Source organism: Anastrepha obliqua, chromosome 5 (genome assembly GCF_027943255.1).
Source record: "Anastrepha obliqua isolate idAnaObli1 chromosome 5, idAnaObli1_1.0, whole genome shotgun sequence".
NCBI lineage: Eukaryota > Metazoa > Arthropoda > Insecta > Diptera > Tephritidae > Anastrepha > Anastrepha obliqua.
The window spans coordinates 49,640,312-49,663,153 of record NC_072896.1 but is presented as its reverse complement, the minus strand read 5'-3'; the positions used below and the strand labels follow the sequence as shown (position 1 = coordinate 49,663,153).

At 39.9% G+C, this 22,842-nt stretch overlaps 1 protein-coding gene across 4 annotated transcripts in view; it reads left to right on the top strand.

Moving 5' to 3' along the window:
• The first annotated feature begins 5,210 nt into the window (after window positions 1-5,210).
• Window positions 5,211-22,842, top strand: part of LOC129247115 (myosin-9) — a 45,696-nt gene continuing 28,064 nt past the window's right edge. For all 4 annotated transcript variants that reach the window (XM_054886051.1, XM_054886052.1, XM_054886053.1 and 1 more), the window contains exon 1: window positions 5,211-5,854. The gene's annotated coding sequence lies outside the window, so the exon portion shown is untranslated. The remainder of the gene's footprint in view (window positions 5,855-22,842) is intronic.

Genomic DNA, 22,842 nt, shown 5'->3' with positions numbered 1-22,842 from the left:
CTCCCCAAACAGCACTAAAGCGCCGTTTTGATACCATTATGAGATCTCCAATGGGCAGATATATGGTATATAATCCACCAGAGCTGTTGATGTAATGGAGAAGGTCGATGGGATTTAGGTTGGAGCACAGCCGCAGGCTGCCAAAGAAAGGATCCCCCAGTAACCTTAATTGTCTGGCTGCCAAACCCGGACATTTACAGAGAAAGTGCTTAATAGCCTTCATCTCTGAAAGGTCCCCACAGCTTCTGCAATGGGAATCAAATGGTAAACCTAGCTTTTCTGGGTGTGTGCCGATCGTCCAATGACCAGTAAATACAGCTTCGACTTAGGAAATTCAATGGCGTAGAGTCCCCAAAACTTTCTTCAACGGATTTTCGAAATAGTACACGAAGAAATGGAGGCCCATCTGTTCTGCGCTTTCCTGAACAATGTCCAATTCTCCAGTCAGGGGATGCCGATGACCACGTGGGAGACCTTGGAGAACAGTCGGCAACAACTTTGATTTAATTGAAAACAGCAATACTTTCATTGTGGGACCCCTTGCGCGCCTCCTTCTTCTTTATGACTGGTGGTTTTTATGGCAATCATCAGAAATAAACTCGGATTTCTATAATTACTCGCCTAGACGCCATCGCTTTCAGAAGAAATACTTTATCTTTGAGTGGGCTTCGTGTGGGGTTGGTGGGGGTAGAGGTCTTGTCGGAGTGATACAGACCAGGCACAAGATGCCATTTTGATACACGACTTGTAGACCCACTAACTTTTATTAGTCGAACCATCTTGATTTCACTATGAATCCCTATGTGCCTATGCTATCTATTCTTTCTTTCCTGCATTGCTTTCAAGTTAACCTTCCAGAATTCTCTCCGCATACTACATATGCCGTAGTGCACCCAGACTAGGGATCTGACACAGATAATGAAAGACTGTTTCCCTAGATTTGAGAAAGACTGTTTCCTATATCGCAGGTTCTTCATCTTTATCGTTGTACAGCCACCCCATCTTTCTAGTATGATCCCCCAAAGGCTAGTGGCGGGTTATTGTTGACGTAATTCTGAATACGTCTGCTCGTAGCTTTCTTAACAGCTCGTCAGTTCTGAATTTGCTGAAATGGGGGAAACTTTGTCTAGTTATTTTGCAGGTATCCGTGTTAGTCCATCTGTCAACGGTCTGCATCTGGAATAGCGAAAAGATTTCCCGTTTGCGCACGCCTTGGGGACAGCCTATTTCAACCGCTTCGGATTCATTATAGGATGCTCCCTGTCTTCCTTCTATGTTCCTATGGCCAGGTACCCAGATGAGTGTGATATCTGCCGTTCGCGCTAAAGCATTAAGTTTTTTGCATTGCCTGACGATTTTTAAATTCCTTGGAGGTGACCTTAAAGCTAAGATGGCTGCTTGACAATCTAAAAAAATACATATTTCCGATATTTGTTGTGGATGGTTTTTAATCATCGTGCAAGCTTTCCTTATCCCGAGAACTTCTGCTTGGAAAATACCGTTCCAATTCTTCAGCCGAAAAGACTTGAAAGTTTCGAGGTCTTTCGAATATACACGGGCGCCAGCGCCTCAATCCTTCTTGGTTCCGTCGGTGTAAAGTGCAGTTGTACTCTCTTTGATGACTGAACTTAAATCCCATTTCTTTCTCGTGGGGAACTTTACCTTAAACTCTATTCTAAAGTTTAGGATTGCGGTTGTAAAGACTGATGAGATTGTAGTAAGCCTTTGGCTGCCTAAGATAAAAATATGACCAAAGATCCTACCACCATCTTTTATTCTGATGGCGGTAATCGTTACTGTTAGCTGTAGTTGTAAGTAACAAACCATTAAGTGTCGCTGCTGGACACGATTTCATAGCACCAGTTATTCCTGAGCAGGCTGCTCGTTGTACGATTGTTGGCAGTCTAACGTTGTACTGTTTGCCAGCATACAAATACTTCGTTAGACATAATGGGTCTTACTATGGTGGTATATGTATACCCAAAGCGCGAGTTTAGGCTTAACGCCCCAGTTTCTACTGATAGCCCTCTTGCAAGTGTTTTTTTTTGCTTTTGTTTTTTGTTTGGGAACGGCACTCAGACACAATTAAGTCCATTGCACTGCACTCGGAATCCGTTTTAATTTTCTTTAAGTCGACCCGACCTCCGCAGAAATCTGAGTAGATTGTGGTGCTAAGGAGCCGAGGTGGTCGCTTCTTAACACATCAGTGCCCAAGACCTCAAGCCTGATCTCATTCTCCTCTTCACAAGCTGGACTGCCTTAGATGCTTACACTGCCTTAGATGCCTACCTTTTCTATGTGCTTCGCTCACAGAAAGTGGCCCGTCATCAGTCCAACCAGCCGCCTACAGTCGTTTCTGCTTAATGACAGGTAATATCAGTTTAGTCCACCTGCAGTCTCTCTCATCCTGCCAAGCTAGCTTGTGGGTTTCAGCAACCCATTTGGTAACCGTGGCTTTGATGTCTACAGAAGGGAGTGGCAGAACGGGCTCCGGGCCAAAGAAGTTGCCCTCAGAGCCCATCCTAGATAAGGAGTCAGAGGTCTAGTTACCCACGATGCCCATGTATCCCGGGACCCATGTTGGCATCGGACTATTATGTGGTATGATGTGGTCGGGGGCTATCTAAGGCCATGAACGCAGCTTGGCTGTTGCTGCAGACACATGTAGATGTGCCTTTCCAGCTATTTTCCACAACAAAGTTCATGGCAGGTGCATGCATTCCAAGAGCAAAGTGAAGTTTTGTCCCGCTGGGTCCCACGTAGACCTCAGAGCCGGGCCTGAAGTAGTCGGAAAAGCTCCGGTGCAACAGATGGCCACAGTGCGTTGTAGTCTTGACAAGGTCCTCCTTACTTCCACGAGAGAGAGTCTGCTCATCCAGACCACTGATGCATAGGTGATAATAGGTCTTATCATAGCCGTGTAGATCCATAGGATCTTGTTAGGAGAAAGACACCACGTTTTCCCAAAGACACCTTTGCACTGCCAGAAAGCTGTCCGTACTTTGGATGTCTTTGTTTCAACGTGTGACTTTCAAAGAATTTTACTATCGAGAATTTCTCCAAGATATCTGATTTCTTTAGAAAGCTGGATTGTGACTCCTTTAGCTTAAGCAGAACGAATCCATCAAGCTTCCTCCTTCTGGTGAAGAGGACAATACCATGACAGTTTTGGTGGGGTTTGCCGATAGCCTATTAGCACAGCATCAAGTGTTTTGCAAGTGTAATAAGCCACATAAGCTTTCTCTATCCACTTTTCTACATTGCCCCTCCAGTTAAGCTTCGGATCTAGCACTACTCATAAATATGTCGCTCTGTCTGTAAGTGGAATTTCAATCCCATTGATGGTAGTCTAAACTGAGGAGTATTGCTTTTAGTTGTAAACAACATGCATAGCGTTTTACTTGGGTTAACAATGAGGCCACTGCTCGCAGCTCATCTATTAAGCTTGCCCAGAACTCCTTCGCTAATAGTGGAAGTAAATAAAGCTGCTGTTAGAATCACGACGACATCTGCATATGAGACTACCTTCACTCCCCCTCCGTTGAGTCTCAGTAAAATACTATTTAAAGCTAGGACTATAAAAGTGGAGACAGGACCCCACCCTGTGGGTTGCACAAAAGTCACTGGGTTGTCTTAGCTCCGTTTTGCTTCATGCATGGAATGCCCTAATGAAAATACACGCACACAAAAGCAAATGATAATTAGGAATAGCGAAACAAATAATGATGTATTGTCTAGTAATTCTACGGCACAGAGGCGTTGCTGCCAACTCACCGATCTAATAAAACACATTCATACATACATATGTCGGTATGGCATAGACTACTACATACTTGTAAGCACAATTTTATTGCATGTACGTATGAATGTGCGCAAACCAATGCAGCCGAAAGAAAGAATAACCATAAGAACAACAAAGTGATTCGGTCAGAGCCAAATTCTTACTTCTAAAAGGTATGCAGATACTGGCGCGTGTGCCTTGTAGCAATTGTGTGAATCCGCTGCGCATAAAAAAAGAAACAGTCATATAAAAAAAACAATTAAAACAAAGCATTCTAAACACAGAGAGCGAGTGTTCGTACAAGATCGCATGCAGCTGATGGATGAGTGCAAGCAAGAAAAGCGTGGAAACGTGAAAATGCTTTTCCGATTTTTGGCTTTTGTGAGTTTTCCCCGAGACTTTTTGCAATACGAGCGTTCAGTTCTACGACGGACGTTCGAGAGTTCGCAACGATCTTCCAATTCGAATCGAGTGCAATACGTGTCGAGCGAGTGTGCAAATACTGCCCCCTATTAGTGCGAAAGAGATGAATAGAGGCAGTTATTTTTGAATTTAGGAAGAGTGTGCTGAAAAATGTAGATTTTTCTTTTGTGTGAAAAAATTTCTAAATTATTTTAATCGTTCGAAATAAAAAAATCAAATTATTGTAGAAAAATATTAAAGAAAATTTATGCAAAGGTAAAAATTACGTTGATCGAGCGCATATACATACATATCTATAAGTAAATTCGATTTATAGTGATTGCACTAAATTGAAATATGTATTGAAGTGATGCGGCGATGTGCCGAGTATGTGCGCGTGTGTGTGTAATGTGTGCCGTGTCTGTTCCGCCAGAAACTTTTAAAGTATGCGGCTATTTTTAAAACACAGCTAAATATTTTATTTTCTTTGCAACGGCAGTTTTATGTGAAAATTACATTAAAGCATTAAAATTTCGCGTGGAAACAAATTCAATAAAACGCGAAATATTTTTATTTTATTTCACTTAATCGCAGAAGATTATGAACATTTAAATAGATTAATAAAGTTAAAAAATATTAGTTTTATTATATTAAATTTGCACTAACATACATATGCGCATATACCGCAATCCATATTGGTAATTTTAGAGAAATGAATGCAGCACAATCAAACACACGTTGATTAATTGGCAGCTTGTGCGCTTACGAAAGTGAAAAAATAGCGAATTATGTAGTATTTTTGTATGGCATTTAAAATTCTAAAAATTCCCTACAGTAAATTCCATATGGCGTATGTGTGTTTAGTGCTTGTCTGTATGTTTGTACGCACATACATACATACGCATGTTTTTACGTGAAAAAGTAAAGTGAAAAAAAGTGTTACGCAATTTGAAAATTGTGCTTTGTGAATGAATGAAAAACGTAGTTTCAATAGCTAGCAGCAGCAAAGGCAACAACAACAATAAGCAACAAGCAACAAACAACAAAAATAACAAAAACATCATAAACAACATTGGCGTCAACGAGCAACAAAAGTACGAGTATTGTAGCAGTAGTAGCAACAGCCAAAGTGGCAGCTGATATACATAGCAACAACACCAACAAAATACTTATAATAAAACTATAAGTACCAAAAATAAAAACACAAAAAAAAACACCAACACAAAGAGCAATAACGACGGTAAAAAGGAAATACTTACGAGCACAGCCAGATACATACATACATGCACATACGTATGAATGTATGTATGTATGCATTAAACAATAAGTAGCCAAGGAAGCACCACAACAACAGTAACCCACGCCACGCGCCCAACGTCAATACATAAGTCAATAAATTATTGTATTATCCATTATTATCCTTGAACCCGACTATTCTATATAACTCACCTTTATCTCAACAAGTGAACAGTAGAACCGGAAATTCTTATTCTGTATGCCTTAATTCTGCAACGAATTTCCAGCCGCAACATCGCGTGGGCCAGACGTATCCACTGAATTAGAATCAATAAAAACACAAACTCTTTGACGACGTATAAACCAAAGAATTTGTATTGGTGCCGTCACCAGCATCACCAGCATCATCTCCGCCAACACAACCCCACATTTTCGGTAAGTATTCACTGGCGCCAGTAATGAGCGCGTCTGCCTATAATGCCGCATATTAATTTTTCAATTTCATTGTGTTCGAGTTTTTTGTTTGCCTTTTGCTTTTATTTCAAAATGCGTTTTCCTATATTTCGGGATAAGCTAACAAAAATAGGTTACGAGGGAATGAAAATTACCCAAAAACACAAAAAAAAAAACACAAAAAATTGGAACAATGTTTTCTGCGTCAACATTCTACTCTACATTTCAAAAATGTTCTCCCATTTTTCATTCTAAAATTCCCCCGCTCACTTTGTTTATTGTAATATTTCTCTCTCCCTTATTTGCTCTCTCTTTATTGAGATCCTCTCTAGTTGTTGTGTTCATTTTTTTGGCAAAAAAACATGCGCAATATTTCTGAAGTACCCCACTGCGCACAGTTTTTATGCTCACCTCAAAAGCAAATCGCTCTGTACGCGAAATGTGCGGTGCATTACTTACCTTCTCTTATTTGTATGAGTGTGAGAACTTCTATCTATCGTCGTAAAAAGTTTTGAAATCGTTCGTCCAATTTATGTATTTGCGAAATCTCTACTCTGTCGTATAAATAGTGCTCGTATTTCGAAAATTCGAACTCTATAAAGTAAAAGTCCATATTATGCTCACCTGTTGATTGATTTTGCGTTAATTGTTAAATCGTTTCTACCGTAGTTTTTAAATGTGCGACTTGTTGGCTCTAATACTCGTATAATACCAAAATAAGATACAATGTTGGGCATCACCCTGCGATCTTTTATATCCCGACTTCATCAAGGCAACTTCGGAATACTTAATGAAAGCTAAGAAGTTCTTGGTAGCCATATACCTAACAGTCATAGGATCAGCCATACTTTTCCTCAAAGCAAATAATCTGTGCAGATCGAGCGTTTCCTGCGATCCTGCTGTGATTAAGCCTTTTGAGTTCCCAAGTATGTCAGAAGACAGGCTGCGTTAGCAATTTGGTATGTCTAATGTACAAGGCCCGGCACTCGAAGTGTAACCGACTTCAGACCGCTGGGGTAGGTGATGCGCGGGCATCAGCTGTTTGACAGTCCAATGCGAAAAAAATGGATTTCAAATGTAATAAAGTGACTGCCTTATATTTGGCTGGAAAATCACAACCAGCGATTGTTCGTGAGCTCGAGCACCTGAAAGTAAATAAAGTTTTTGTTTATCGCACCATTACTCGTTACTGAAAACATCGCGAAACGTCATGGAGGTGGTCAACAAAAGACTGCAACGTCACGTGAAAAGGTTCAAAAAGTGAAGAATTGACTTGAGCGAAATCCCCGACGAGTACCAATCAAATGGCGAAAGAACTAAAAATATCTGACTGTAGCATTCGCCGCATACTGAAAAATGATGTCAAAGTCAAGCCTTACAAGATCCAAAAGGTGCATGATCTCACACCAAAGCAGCAACGAGTCAGACTTGAGAGGACGAAGGAGTTGCATCGCTTGTCCGAAAACGGTCAATTTCCGAATGTTGTGTTTTCTGACGAGAAATTCTTTCAAATTGAGCAATTCGTAAAATGCCATATACGAAGTTGAGTCATCAATTGGCTACCAGGAGGCAACAGCCGCCACAGGTAATGGTTTGTCAAGGCGTCAAGGTAAATGCGAAATATTATCGGGCAAGTACTCTGGAAGTTGGTTTGAAGCCGTGGGCAGACAAACATTTTAGTGGCAGACCATGGATGTTTCAAAAGGACTCGGCACCGTCTCACACAATGCTGGACCCTGTACATTATTTGCCGGAGAGAAATTGTTGCTCCTGCTTTAACTGTGGAATTTACCAAAAGTCATTCAGTGAAAAGAAAAGCTGTCAATGCTGTCGACAGCCGAAATACTTCGGGCCTTTCAGGGCACTTTTTTGCTTTTGCTATCTGGTTCGACTGCGACTGATCGATTTTCAGAAACATAAGTTCAAGCATCAGCAAAAGTAGTAAAATACTGGACATTCGTAACGGTGATAAAATTTATGTCATTTAATTTGAAAAAAGGATAAATTATATCTTAAAATTAACTGCATTCGTTTAGGTGTTATGCTGGACTCTAAGTTGGCGTTTAAATATCATCAAAACTCTTATGCTAATAGGGAACTAGAAAACTGGGTATATCGAAACGAAGAGCATTGGAATCAATCTGCTAACCTTGGTTACTTAAGAGACCTTTAGAATTTCTAATAAAAGCTAAAAGTAGTAGATAAGTTTCTAATGGTTAAGGATTTAACTGTACAAGGGATTATGTACGCCAATTTATGTGTGATTAAGCCTGGACATTGACACATAATTGGATGAAACGTCTCATGGTCTGCAAGGCGAAGAAAAAAATTGCCTCACTAAAGCCGTTTTAGCAGTCGATTCTGAATAAGTAAGAGTTTAACCTGCTACAATATCCAGACCATAATTGAGTTAAAGTTACGCGGGTCGCACGACGCAGCTGAAGCTCTTCGTCTGCAATGGGTGGACTCCGATAACGGCATTCGGGGATCGGTAGTTTAGGAAGGTGGTAAGAAATGAGCGTCGCTTAAGGCCTATATATATACAGGGTGCACCATTTTTTATGTCGGTATGTTAAGGCTGAATAACTTGGTCATTTACCAACCGATTGACTTCAACATAACTTTTTTCGATACGTCAATTCAGTACAAATTCATCCATGGATCGCTTTACACTGAAACAATGCGCTGAAATAGTGACTCTATAAATCGAAAATAGTCGTTCTATTGTTCTAACTTAAAGCGCATATCGCAAAAAGTATGGCGGCAAACACGCACCATCTGACAGTACTATTCGTCGTTTGGTGTCGAATTTTTTTGAGCACGACACAGTAGCAGATCGTCAACATGTCGTTCATCAACGACCAAGACGTTCCAGTGAACTTGTTGAAGCAACGCTCTCCTTGCTCAGGAGCTAACAGTGTCGTATCGTCGTCGCGCTCAGCATTTTGGCGTCAGTGAAACCACAATGGGCGCATTTTAAAGGATGATTTAAATTTGTTTCCGTAAAAAGTGCAATTGACACAACGAATATTGCCGACAGACCATTCACGTCGCTTGGAATACGGCCAAACAATCGCTCGAATGGTTGACCCTAAATCCAGTTTTTGGAAGCAAATTTTAATGACTGACGAGGCGCATTTTAACCTCTCTGGCAGCATGAATAAACAAAATTGCGGCATTTGGGGAACTGAGAATCCACACGAGGTCCATGAAAGGCCATTGCATGACCGAAAAATAATTGTTTGGGCCGGCATTTGCGCCAAAACCATGATTGAGTCATATTTTTTCCGAGAAAACGGAACGGTCGATGGAAACCGATATCCATGAATGTTGGCTCATTATGTCTGCCCGCAAATGCGTGAGAAAGGTTAAGACGGTTACTGGTTTCAACAAGACGGTGTGCCATGCCACATTGCGAATGCAACAATTGAATTTCTGCAACGAAAATTATCGGGACGTCTAGTGTCAAAAAGAGGCGACATCGACTGGCCCCCCAGATCACCTGACTTAACCCCCCTGGACTTCTTTTTGTAGGGTTATCTGAAAAGTAAGGTTTACGCCAACATGCCGCAGACTATTGACTAGCTTAAGGCAAACATTCGTGCCGAAAACGACGCTATAAAACCAGGAATGCTTGACAAGGTGATGACAAACGCTGAAAAAAGATCGCAGTTTGTGATTGCTAATAAAGGTGGCCACTTGACTGATATTGTATTCAAAAAATAGTTCTAATGAATTGTAAATTACCAAACCAAATAAAAATACCTCAGTTATAAAAATCCGTTATTTTTTTTTTTTTCAAAGTTATTCAATGTTTTCATACCGACATAAAAGATGGCGCACCCTGTATAGTCCAATCCACTAGTTACAGTCGTGTTTGGTCCTGGATTTCACCGGCCTAGTTGAAGAGATATTCTCTGACTCGTCTGGGAGGTGGCTCAGGTTCCAGCAAATGTCTACAGGGGTGATTTCTACCGTGACACCCAGGCAAATTTTGCTTGCTGAACATTTTACTGGACTGTGCTCCTTGAAAGGGAGCATGGAAGCCTCGTTGTGTAGGTGTACGAAGGAGACATCAGGTGGTTGTCCTGATAGCAGTATTTTGATAGCTTTGTCTACTATGAATCACTTGTAGCAGGCGGCTAGAGCGGGCGCAGTGTAATTTAGTATCCACCGACTGACCAATTGCTTTAAATATCGTCATCAACATTGCTTTGTGTTTGCTCCAAGTGCTGCCGGCTAGCGATTTGAGGACTTCTTGGACTTTCACCTTTAACTGCAGTTTGACTTCCATCGACCATTTAGTGGATTTAGTGGAGAAAAACTAGAAATTCCTCGCAGTGAAAGAGCGAGAAAGGCTGGCGAAATAAACGTTCACTTCGGAAGACAAGTCCTCGATGTTATTATATGCATATACATAATATACAATTGGCGCATACACCCGTTTTGGCTGTTTGGCCGAGCACCTCCTCTTATTTGTAGCGTGCGTCTTGATGTTGTTCCACAAAATGGAAGGACCTAGAGTTTCATGCCGACCCCGAACGGAAGATATTTTTATGAGGACCTTTTTCATGGTAGAAATACACTCGGAGGTTTGCCATTGCCCGCCGAGGGGCGACCGCTATTAGCAAAAAATGCTTCTTCATTTAGGTGTTTCCCCGAGATTCGAAACTACGCTCTCTGAATTTCGAATGGTAGTCACGCACCAACCCATTCGGTAACGGCGGCCGAATGTTATTGCCGGACGCCATTATCGAACAATCGTCAGCATAGGTGTTTGGGGGACCTTCGAGATATAGAAGTTGAAAGCCTGCACACCTTGAGATTAGTAGAGTCTATCGTAGCGGTAAGATAATCACTGAGCAACCTTATATTGGTTCTATTAACGTGAACCTTATACTGAAAGGATATCATAGAAATCATTTCTTAACAAGTTGGACGTAAATTATCTATGTTTATAAATAGGCTCTTCAAACCATTACTGATGTTTCTATTGACGCTGGTTTGCTAGTATATCAATTTTAAACTGCCTCTTTCGAATTGAAGTGTGATGCCAGGTCCATATACTCGTATGCCTATATGTACGCTAATTTCTTTCAAATTGTAGTTCTTCTACATGACAAGGAATGCCATGCCCACCCACCTATATTTACCTCTATTTTAAAAATTTTCTTGCCAGTCTTCTTCGATTTTCCACAGCCGTTTACTGGAGTTCGGTTTAATTAGGAATTCGTGCTTTACTATGCCTTTTGAAACACTTCCTCCAATAGAAACACTAACATGAAAATTTATTTCCTACTTCTTACCGTTTTTTTTTGCAACATAATGCCCTTTATCTCGCCCATATCTAAAAAATAATAATGGTATTCATAGCCGGTTTGCTACTTTGGTAATGTGTTATTTGATATTTTGGGAAAACTTTGGACTGTGAATGCTTGTTAAGGTGCTGTAGTTCGGTAAATTGTTTCACAGCTGATTCAGTTTTATAGAAAAGTGAGACAAAGATAAAAAACTAAGAGGTTTTCAAAGCTTAATTGCAAATGCTGCGGAGGAAATCTCGATTCTTACTAGAAACTACTTGAGCATGAAGTTAACTTAAACATTTCTTCTAGATGTATTTAGTGGCGATGAAGATCTGGTGCTGATCGGTATAGAGCTGATTTGCAGCACTGAAGAATTGCTCCCTTGTGCCTCTCGATGGAGGAGCAGATAGATGTTTCAAAGAAGTTTATTTTTGGTCTTTGCTGCCAATATTCAAAAAAGTTAAAAAAAAAAAATTTTCCCAGTAGGTAGGTAGAAGAGGCAGTTGGCCTTTAAGTCAACTCACTTAGACCATTGCAGACACATTGTGGTTTTAAGCCATTCGTTAAACCATTTTGATTTAAGTGCAAACCCATTGATCTGGCTGACACTTATATCACTAAGATCAACATATCACTCAAGATCAAGAAATATCTAAACCTAGTGGTATGTCACTAAGAGCAGTCACAGGGAGGAGTTTGACATACTCTTCCTCCTCCTCATTCTTGCAGCTTCTGCAATAGTCGAAATAAGGAATGTTCAATCTTTGAGCATGTCGACCTAGGAGACAGTGGCCTGCTATCAAAGCACACGTTTTTCCTTGACCTATTAAGTTGCGCTTTGGAGCAGTTGTCGTCCCATTTTGGCCAATGATTCATTCGAGGTTCGAGCTCCAGTTCGGTTTCTCTTTATCGAAATCGAACTGAACTTTTGTGGCGCAATCATTAAAAATACTGCAGATTTTTTTTTTCCGAAACAAAAGAGCCTTTGAAATTTTATATTTTTTCCTTAAATTAAAAACTTGCACAAGACAGGAGCGTATCCTTTTTTAGGATTGGTACCTTTTCACAAGATATTCAACTACAATCTGAAAAAGCTTGGACTGAGTAGATGTAAAGTAAAAAGCAGCAAGCTTCCGTGTTTTGTTTTTGGTGTATTTCGGAGAAGTAAACAAATTCTTTTGAAAACTGTTAATAGTTAAGTTAGTGAGTGAAGTAGAAATATTCTTCAGCAGTTTAATATCGTTCTTATAGAAGAAGCATTAAGCAGTAAGCAGGCGGCCAATTAAACTCGTAAAAAAAATGTCATTGCGCGAAATAAGAGAAATTGTTGGAAGGAATCGCTTCATTATAAAAAATTGTTAGAAATATGTGAAATATTATACTGTTGCAGATTTACCGCGGCCCGTACGGCCAAAGCGGCTTACTGCTATGGAAGTACGATCAGCGGTACGAGAAGAGAAGCCCAATCTACATATGTTTTTTTGCAGCTAAAATACCGAAAAATAAGAATAAGTGAAGAATAGAAGAATAGGAATAGGAATGGCACAGATTCGAAACACCAATTGATAGAAAAAGTTGATTCTAACGGTAATGGCTCCTAGGCAAACTTTGACAAACAGTGGATTTCTGCTCTCAAAAAGCTTTTCATGAAAAACCATCTCCGGTTCGGAGGCGGCGTAAAACTATGTATAGATCCGTAAATTTGTTGAAAACATCTCTCAGGAGCTCAGCCAAATACTCAAAAGAAGGGTGTTAACACCAATTATACTTGTATATGTGAATTTTCTGATTGTCGGGCATGTTTGCTGGCATTCACCGCGTCTTACTGCTTTCTGTGCAAGCGGTAATACTGCATATGCCATCCAAGCCAATATTTCAAACTCTGGGCTAACACCACTTGATCTTTCTGACACAGAGGAGGTTACATTTGGCTTGGGTAAGTTGTGCAACATTTGTAAGTGTATACTTGCAAAGGAAGAGGAAAGTAATAAAAAAAATCGGTAGTGTACTAAGGATTTCACTAGTACTAAATGTATTGCAAAAAATAATTGATCTGCATTCATCACCAACTTGATGATAGTGAAACGTTTCTTCACTACCACTAAAATTTATAATAAATATTGGGAGGTTGAATTAGTTTTAAAGGTTTTTTTCGAAGATTTGGGGCTTTATTGTGAAAAAACGGTACAAAATATTTTATTCGAAGTATTGGCCATCGCTAGCTACAACTTTCGCCCATCTTTCGGGCAATTTCCGGATGCCGTTTCTCCAATATTCTGGCCGCTGCTTGGCTATCCATGACTCAACCCATATTTTGGTAGCCTCGTACGAGGATAACCGCTGGTCCGCCAAATCGAGACTCATATGCCGGAACAAATGATAATCGGAGGGAGCTATATCTGGGCTATACGGCGGGTGGGGTAACACTTCCCAGCCAAGCGTTCCAAGGTATTTTTTGACAGGTTGAGCAACATGCGGCCGAGCGTTGTCATGTTGCAAAATAACCTTGTCGTGCCTTTTTACCGTTTCCGGCCGTTTTTCTTTCAATGCCCGGCTTAAACGCATCAATTGCAGTCGGTAACGATCCCCCGTGATTGTTTCGCCCGGTTGGAGCAGCTCAAAATATACGACGCCGACCTGATCCCACCAAATGCAGAGCATGATTTTCTTGCCGTGAATATTCTGCTTGGCCGTCGACGTTGATGCGTGGCCGGGCAAACCCCATGATTTTTTGCGTTTTGGGTTATCGTAGTGGATCCATTTTTCGTCGCCAGTCACCACCCGATGCAAAAAACCCTTCCGATTTTGTCGCTCGATCAGCAATTCGCACGTAAAAAATCGCCGTTCGACGTCGCGCAGCTTAAACTCGTACGGGACCCAATGTCCTTGCTTTTGGATCATTCCCATCGCTTTTAGACGCTTGCAAACGGTTGATTTATCAACGCCCAATGATTCAGCAAGCTCTTCTTGGGTTTGGCACGAGTCCTCGTTTACCAATTCCCCCAATTCCGCGTCCTCGAACTTTTTGGGCTGGCCAAGACGCTCCTTGTCTTCGGTGTGAAAATCACCACTTTTGAATCGTCGAAACCAGTACTCACATGTTGAAATCGATGGAGTATGGTTTTGGGTAGGCCTCCTGCAGCAATTCATGGGCTTGGGTTGTATTTTTTTTCAAATTGAAGCAGAAAAGCAAAGCTTCGCGCAAATTGCGTTTCGACGGCACGAAAGTTGACATACTCGGAGCACGAAAACACTGCGTTGTTTATACTTCAGCGAAATGACAGATACTGATAAACAAAGCCTAGGGATGAGGCTTTGTCATGAATATATATTCAGTATTGCCAACGCGATAAAGTGATAAATAGCGCCATCTGTGTGTCACCTTTAAAACTAATTCAACCTCCTAATAACACGACATTGAAATTCACTCGGAAGTGAATTACATAACCTTTCCTCCTAGTAATAGAGGGTTCAAATAACCATCAACCATAAAAAATGTTAGGAGGTTGTAATAGGTTTGTTTTTGTCTCTAAATTTTCCAGGGTCGTGATTGAATGTTAGTTTCTATCTGTACGTCACCAGAGTTAGTCACGAGTCTCATATTTGTTGTTACAAAGTATGTAGTTTATATTATTCTGATCTGTTTACCACGCGTTGACGTGTAACACATGGGCCCGAGTTTCGTCGAGCTAAATGGCACGGCAAGGGATTAAGGATAGAAATATATGCTTAACAAATTGAGGGGATGTATAAGATTTAAGGAATATTTTATCACAAAATAAATTAGGATTTTTTGTTAATTGGAGTTTTAGCTTTAAAATCATAACAATCAGTCCCAATTCTAAGATTTTCGATTTTTTCATTTTTGTTCACGTTCGGAGCACTGTGCCGCGGCCGAATATTTGCTTAAAAGTATTTCTGATATGCTAGAACAAATGAAAGACATTATAACCATTTTGGCATAACGAAATATACGTCAAGTGTGTTATAGATACTATTTAACTCAGTAAGAGACCTCGTATTAGAGGCAAAGTTATAGTAACTAGATTTGACTGTTGGAAAATGAAATCCATTATGTTTGCGTAAAACTTTTGCGCAAATAGTTTAAAACTCTTTTATGGTCGATCTTTAGCTCCTGGGTGATGCTACGATTACTAAAATGGCGATCAACTTCAACTATTTCTGTGTTTGTATTGACATTTTTAACGCTACCGACATTTTCTTTAACATCAAAAATGGCTGAACGGAACGGAACTGTAAAATGTAACGAATTTTCTCTTTATTGACTAACATTGTTAACATCCTGTAACTTCACAACAAAGAAAAAAACAGCAAAATAATTTTTTTAATGTGAAATGTCACCTTGACAACGAGCATAAACTTTAAATTGTTTCATCGATCACTACAGTCATCTACCGAGAAAATAATGGTAGATATTTTGCGCTTAATAGAAAAAACACAGTAAAGTAGTAATGAAAATTACTTTATTGTTGTTCAAAATATTCTCCTTGGAAGCCAGTAGACTTCTGTACTCGCTCGAAACAATTTTCAAATCATTATTGTCACTCTCAAGTGGACACCACCGAACGAGCTGTTTAAAGACTTCAACAGCCTTTTGAGGCGTTGGAGAACATTTATATTGCACCTTATTTCTAATATTCGGGAACAAAAAGAAGCCATCCGATATAAAAAATTAGGGCTATAATGCGGATTCCCCATTAATTCGATCTTTTAAGTTCTTGGAAACTATCTTGCGTGAGCCGATATGTGGAAGCTTGCATTGACTTGGTGAGAGATGATTCTTCTTCGACGGTTGGGTTTCTTTAATTCTTCGAAAGCTTTTGGCAAACATATATTTATGTACCACTCAGTATTGACTGTTTTAAGCTCCTCTAATGATAGGATTGCGATATAACCAGATATTCCGAAGCAATAGGCAACGATTTGCTTCGAGGTGCTTCTTCCGCGAAAAACTTTTGTTGGATTTAGCTCGCCTTGAAACACACATACTGCCGATTGCTGTTTTTATCGCCTCATATGTATAGAATCAGCGTATTTCTTCAACATTTAAAATTCTCTTACACCTATCGATACGAGTTCTTTTTTTTGGAAATTGTCAAAATATGCGGTCTCCAACGAAAACAAATCTTCTTCATCACTAAAAGTTCATGCAATATTGAATGTGTGCTGATCTCACTAATGCCCAAGGATGCCTCTATTCTGTAATATGGCTGAAATTCATCCTGCAAGGTTCAACGGCCAGGTTGGAACTCGTTATACTAGCGTTTCACAGTGGCTGAGTGTGGTTCTTCTGCCAAAAGTCGAAGTAAGTTGATTGGTGCACGCCTGTCTTGATAATCCACGTGGAATATCGTACTTTTTACGAGATAATTCCATCTTTTAGGTGAGATAAATTTTACAACGCACTGAAACAAAGCAAATAGAGCTCGGAAGCGAATATATGTAAGTTTTTCCCAAAAATAGCAAACTTTTTGATAAAAATGTCGAATTACAGCTCATCACGCATAGTGTTGCAAAGGCATAAAAAATTAAGTGCAACGATCGTACACTACAGTTCAAGCATTTTTTATTTATTTGTTTTTATTTAATTAAGCCAAATGAAACATGAATTTCTCACTAAGGAATGAACACAAAAACTTAAGAACTAAATAATTAATTATGTGTGCAATTTACATAAAGAGCGCTGGTCCGGTCTAAAAAGCTGCAGATCTGCAAAGTGTTTTGTGACAAGCAAGAACAGAAAACTGACGAACTTTCTTCTAAAACTTGGAAGAAAAGACGTTCGGTCGGTATTATTACAGGACACAATCCATGGTGTCTACATATGACCACCTTTGAAATCATTGAGGATCCGATCTGGCTGTCTTGCTTAAAGGAGGTGGATAGCACTGAGCATTTTCTCTATGAGTGCCCTACATTCGCAAGGCTGCGAATTTTGGGATCCGATGTCATGAGAAGGAGTAAAATTCGTTCTCTCAAGCTGGAAGATATTTTTAGATTTACCAAACAATCTACATATTTCTCTATTCCTATCCTTCTGTTACTTACCTCCTTTCCTCCTCGAAAATCTACCATTTCACTTTTCAGGGCTTTAAATACAATGGTAAAAAGCCCATGCTTGAGTGTTTCAGGAATTACCAAATCCCTCGGTGCTTCTTAGCTCGACTTTTCAAATTTCAATTTCTAAACTAATTAATTGCACAGTAGACTACGGACTACTCCAGAAGACAGAGACAGGTCTAGATTAGGAATATTGTTTAATGCAAATAAGACCCTGGATAAAAATCGAATATTGGGAATCCACTGTAACACAAAGGGACGGATGGAGATTACGCGTAGGAATGAAAAAGTTTAGTTTCTTCAAGTGGGTGAGGCAGTCAAGTGATCCATTTAGAATATTAATTGCAAAGCTGCAAGAGAGTACGGCAAATTTGACTTGTAGGGGTGTCAGAGATAAAAGCTGATATCAGGATTTATTAGAAGGAATTGGATCAGTACGGCTGAGAGAACGGAGCACAAGCGTGATAAAGACCTTTTATATTCGCTCAATGCGGTCAATATGCAGCCTAGTCAAGTATATAAAAGTATATATTGGTAAATACCCTATGATCTGAAAGTACCGGGAACGTTTACGTAAAACAAAATAGAGTTAAATTACAGGCAAATTTATTTTATCTCCTTCAAAATATAATATGACCCGTCTGAAGCAACACACATGTGCCAACGTTTAATCCAGTCCTCCATGCACTCCTGTTAGGCCGGCGAAGGGATCGTCGCATTCTCTTTGATCTCCTCTATCGACTGAAATCTCCTTCCACGAAGTGGTAACTTCAACTTGGAAAACAAAAAGAAGTCGCACGGGGCCATATCAGGTGAATACGGTGCTTGCACGATGGTATTTACTTGGTGTTTGGTCAACTAATCTAGCACAATTTGGGCTTGGTGCGATTGCGCGTTATCATTATGCAAAATTCAAAAATTATTTGCCCACATTTCCGGCAAGCCAGACAGACACTAATGATCCGATGGCGCTAAAAAGTGACAGATGTGAGTCTTACAGTTCTACCAACATAAGAAAAAAATATGGACCGGTTCCCACGTGCGCGGTTCGTTTAAATTAAACATTCGCGGTACTTTCTGATCATAGGGTATGGGTAGGAGAAATCTGAGCTGTTACGTCGGACAAAAGACAACATAGTCCAGGATTTCGAAGCAACATGCGATTGCGAAGCAAAGCAATTGAGATGAGTAGTGAAGTTAAGTTTTGTATTAAAATAGAGATCCATTGACTTCAGTAATGCATTAAGGGTTGGACTTCAGTGATGCATTAAGGGTTGGTTTCAGTAACACATGGGCTGAAAAGTTTCGTGCCTAACAAAGAAAACACGTTTTATTTTGTTTAAAATTAGCTTTATTCATCAACGTAATTTCCCTCAAAAACAACGCAATCGTTCCAGCGTCGCTCTAACATTTCAATACAACTTTTAAACTATTTATCTTTTTTCTCAAAATAGGCCTCAGTTTCAACGATAACCTCTTCATTCGATCGAAATTTCTTACCAGTGAGTATTTTTTTAGATCTGCGACCTGCCAGTAGTCGCTAGTCCAAATCTGACGAATACAGTGGATGTGGGAGCAATTATGTAGTTTTGCCATTGTTTTGATTGACTTGTGACACGGTGCGTTGTCTTTTTTTTCTTTGCCGTATGCGGGCGTGTTTTTGCAATTTCGGCCTTAAAACTCTCCAATAACTCTATATAATATTCATTGTTGATGGTATTTCCCTTCTCAAAGTAGTCAATGAATATTAAACCACGCACATACCGATTGTTGTGCTTCCGAGCGCTTTGGAAGAGGTTCACCAGTTGCTGTTCACTCAGGTGACGACCGTTTTGATGCTGGGGAAAATTGATGGATCCATGCATGTTTCATCCATTGTCACATATCGATTAAAAAATTCCAATTTATTACGTTTAAACATGGCTAAACATTGCTCAGAATCATCGTCACGTTCTTGTTTTTGGCCAACAGCGAGCAAACGCGGCGACCACTTTGAACAGAGATTTCTCATAGTAAAATGCTCATGTAATATAAAGCCAACTCGTTTTTGATATATTTATGATGTCAGCTAACTCATGCAACTTCACTTTTCGATCATTCAAAACGATTTTGTGGATTTGTTTGCTATTTTCTGGTGTTACCGCCTCATAGGCTGTAATTACTTTCTTCTCCTACCGGTTATCTTTTAAGACTCAGCACATATTCTTTAAGAATTTACAACATTTTATTTTGATATTGGGAATGATGATTGCTGCAATAACTGCATATATATAATATTTTTCAAACCTTTGCAGTCACTTTGACTGCATTTGAATATAAATTTCCGTTAGAAATTTTAAGTTTTCAAGAACTAAATGTCGCATTTTTATTTTAATGGGCACTAAAGTGGAAATAAAATTACCAGGGAAGATATTTGAAGGAGTTCTCTTAGTTTTCTTTGAAGGAAGTCGATATCCTCCGCGATGGGTTACATCATGCTTGCATATTTTTCCAAAAATATTCAATTTCTTCCTCATTAAACGTAGTAGTCGGGAATTTCGCGAACGCCAAATAAATGAGTTTGCTGTTGTAACGCTCTTCATATGGTTTAACATTGGGCCTGGCGTTGTCGTGAATGAGAGTGGTTTGGCCATGTCGACTAGGTCTTTTCAGTTGAATAGCCTCATTAACGCGGTGTAGTTGGGAAATGTAGAACTCCCTCTTAACCGTGACATTCTTTTCCAGTATTTCCCAGTGCACTATGCCTTCCCAGTCCCACCAAACACATATGCAAAGAAGAGGATGAAGATCCGGCTTGACTCTCGGCTTGGCGTATCTCCTGGGGCCATCCATTCATTTCTTTGCTTCATATTGATCTATGGGCACCATTTCTCTTCTCTCATGACGATTCGGCCCAAATGCGCTGTTTATGACCGCACCTTGCTGGATGGCGAGCGAGATGCTGAGAAGCACTTTGAAGGCGTCTTTCTTTGTTTTTTTCGTTGTGCTCGTGAGACAACCCGGCTCCCAATTTTTCGGTAAATCCCATTGAATGAAGGTGACTGAGAATCGTTTTATGATCTCAGTTAATTTTTTCCGCCAATTTACGACTGGTTTGGCGACCGTTCTATTTCAAAAGTGATTTGAGACGTTTTTCAACGAATTCAGATGGCCTTCCGGGACGTGCCATCAACGTCAAAGTTACCATTTTTGAACTTTGCAAACCATTTTCGTGCTGTAGACTCGCCTAAGAAACTTTCTCCATATACGACGCAAATATCTCGGGCTGCTTCGGCAGCTTTATGACTTCGATGGAAATAAAAAAAGAGCGGGTGCCGAAAATGTTGATTTTTGCCTCCTGGGTATTGCATTTTTAAGCCTCAAAACTAATGAAAATTTAAATAACTCAAAAATACAATTCAAATAGTTTTGTAGAGCAGAAAGAGTTCTATCGAATGAATACTTACCCTTTGCCCAACCGCAAACAAATCGTTGTAAAATAGAAGCAGACGCGTGAACGATGACAACATTCGATGAAACGACGCTTGGAGTCTTTGAGAGAAGGATCCTGCGAAAAATTTTCGGACCTTTTCACGTTGGCAACCGCGAATATCGCAGGCGATAGAACGATGAGTTGTATGAGCTTTACGACCACATAGACTTATCGTAGCAAAAGATCCAGCGGTTACGCTGGCTGGGTCATATCATCCGAATGGATACAAACGATTCGGCTCTGAAAATATTCGATGCGGTACCAGCTGGTGGTAGCATAGGAAGAGGAAGGCCTCCCCTGCGTTGGACAGATCAGGTGGAGAACGATTTAGCTCCACTTGGTGTGCCCAATTCGCGCCGGTTAGCAGGAGAGAGAAACGACTGGCGCGCTTTGTTAAACTCGACCAAAATCGCGTAAGCGGTTATCGCGCCAATTAAGAAGAAGAAGAAGAAAAGAAAATACCGCCATGAACTTATTCCCCAATTCAATATGTAGTTTTGTTTTACAGAATAATTATTAATGAAATAAAAACACCACAACGAAATTTTATCAAATGTTCAGGGTGTATAAAATGGTTTTCTAGGTCAGCAGCTTAATCTAAGCTCAGTCAAAGAAAATCTCGATAAAAGTGGAACAGTTCAGAAGGAGCAAACGCTCTCGTTCTCATTTTCAGCTCCATTAATCAATGCCATGCAAAACAGAAAATTTGCAATATCTTAGCAATAAAATTAAACGAATATTCTGCATGTTTACATATCCAGTATAAAGTCATTTCAAATTTGTATGTATATAAAATTTTATCTACGACTACGACTACTGTTATTATTATTAGAAGGCCATTACGCACTGCGACCAGAGTTGATCTATTGTGCAAGGCCAATTTTTGTAACTCTAGAGTTTTAGGCTTTTTACAAATTTTGGTACAATTTTGAGTTTGTTGTGCCAAAGATTGCATGGAGGTACTACTATACCAGCAAGGAGGTGAAGTCTTTGCCTGCCTAATGCAGGACATTCACAATTCACATTTCTGAGCTTTCTATGCCCATTTCGCAAAAGCGGTCTCTGATAGGCCAATATTATTTAAATGATACTTCAGGCTACTACGACTAAGCGTACTAACATTTTAGCATTCTGAAGATGTACATTTTATTTAAATAATAAATAAATACATCTGCGTGCTATGTAAATAAATCAATTTAATTTCGATAGTTGCGATACATTTTGCGAGATATTTGACACATATCCTGATCTTGGAAAAAATGTGTTATATGATTTTGAAAACAAATGATTCTACTATGTACCTGTATGATACATAACATACTGTTTTTTATTTACGTCCTCTTAGTCCGTGTAAACTCTCGGAGTGATATTCGTAAAAGGTGGCCACCTTTGTCATCGCTAAGTAGCGAAGGCTGCCCAAGGCAGTGTGCTGTCTTCATTGCTTTGGTGCATGCTGATCGATCCTCTAATCACCATCTTAAATAATGCGGGAGTCAACGCATAAGCAAATGCGGACGACGTTGTCTGCTTGATAACAGGCCCTTCGCTTATGAACATCTATAGAAAACTCTGGATATGATTCACACTTGGTGCTTTGCGAATGGGCTTTCGACAAATGCTACCAAGACTGCTATTGTCCTCTTTACCAGAAGGAGGAAGCTTGATGGACTCGTTCTGCCTAAGCTAAAAGGAGTCACAATCTGGCTATCCAAAGAAATTAAATATCTTGGATTAATCCTCGATAGTAAACTCCTTTGGAAGTCACACGTTGAAACAAATACGTCCAAAGCACTGACAGCCTTCTGGCACTTTCTGTGCATCTGCCTGGCCTTCGATCGAATCAGGCTTGAGGTCTTTGGCACTGATGTGTTAAGAAGCGACCATCTTGGCTCCTTGGCACCACAAGATCTACACAGATTTCTTCGGAGATCGGGTAGATTTAATTAAAGAAAATTAAAAAGGGAACCCGAGTGCAGTACAATGGATTCAATTGTTTCTGAGTGCTGTACTTGCTAGTCTGTCCCGCGAGCTAATCAATGACTCCCAGTAAATCAAAGCAGAACCAATTTTTCTTCATTAATAGTGAGACCACAGAAACTGGGTGGGCAGCTGAA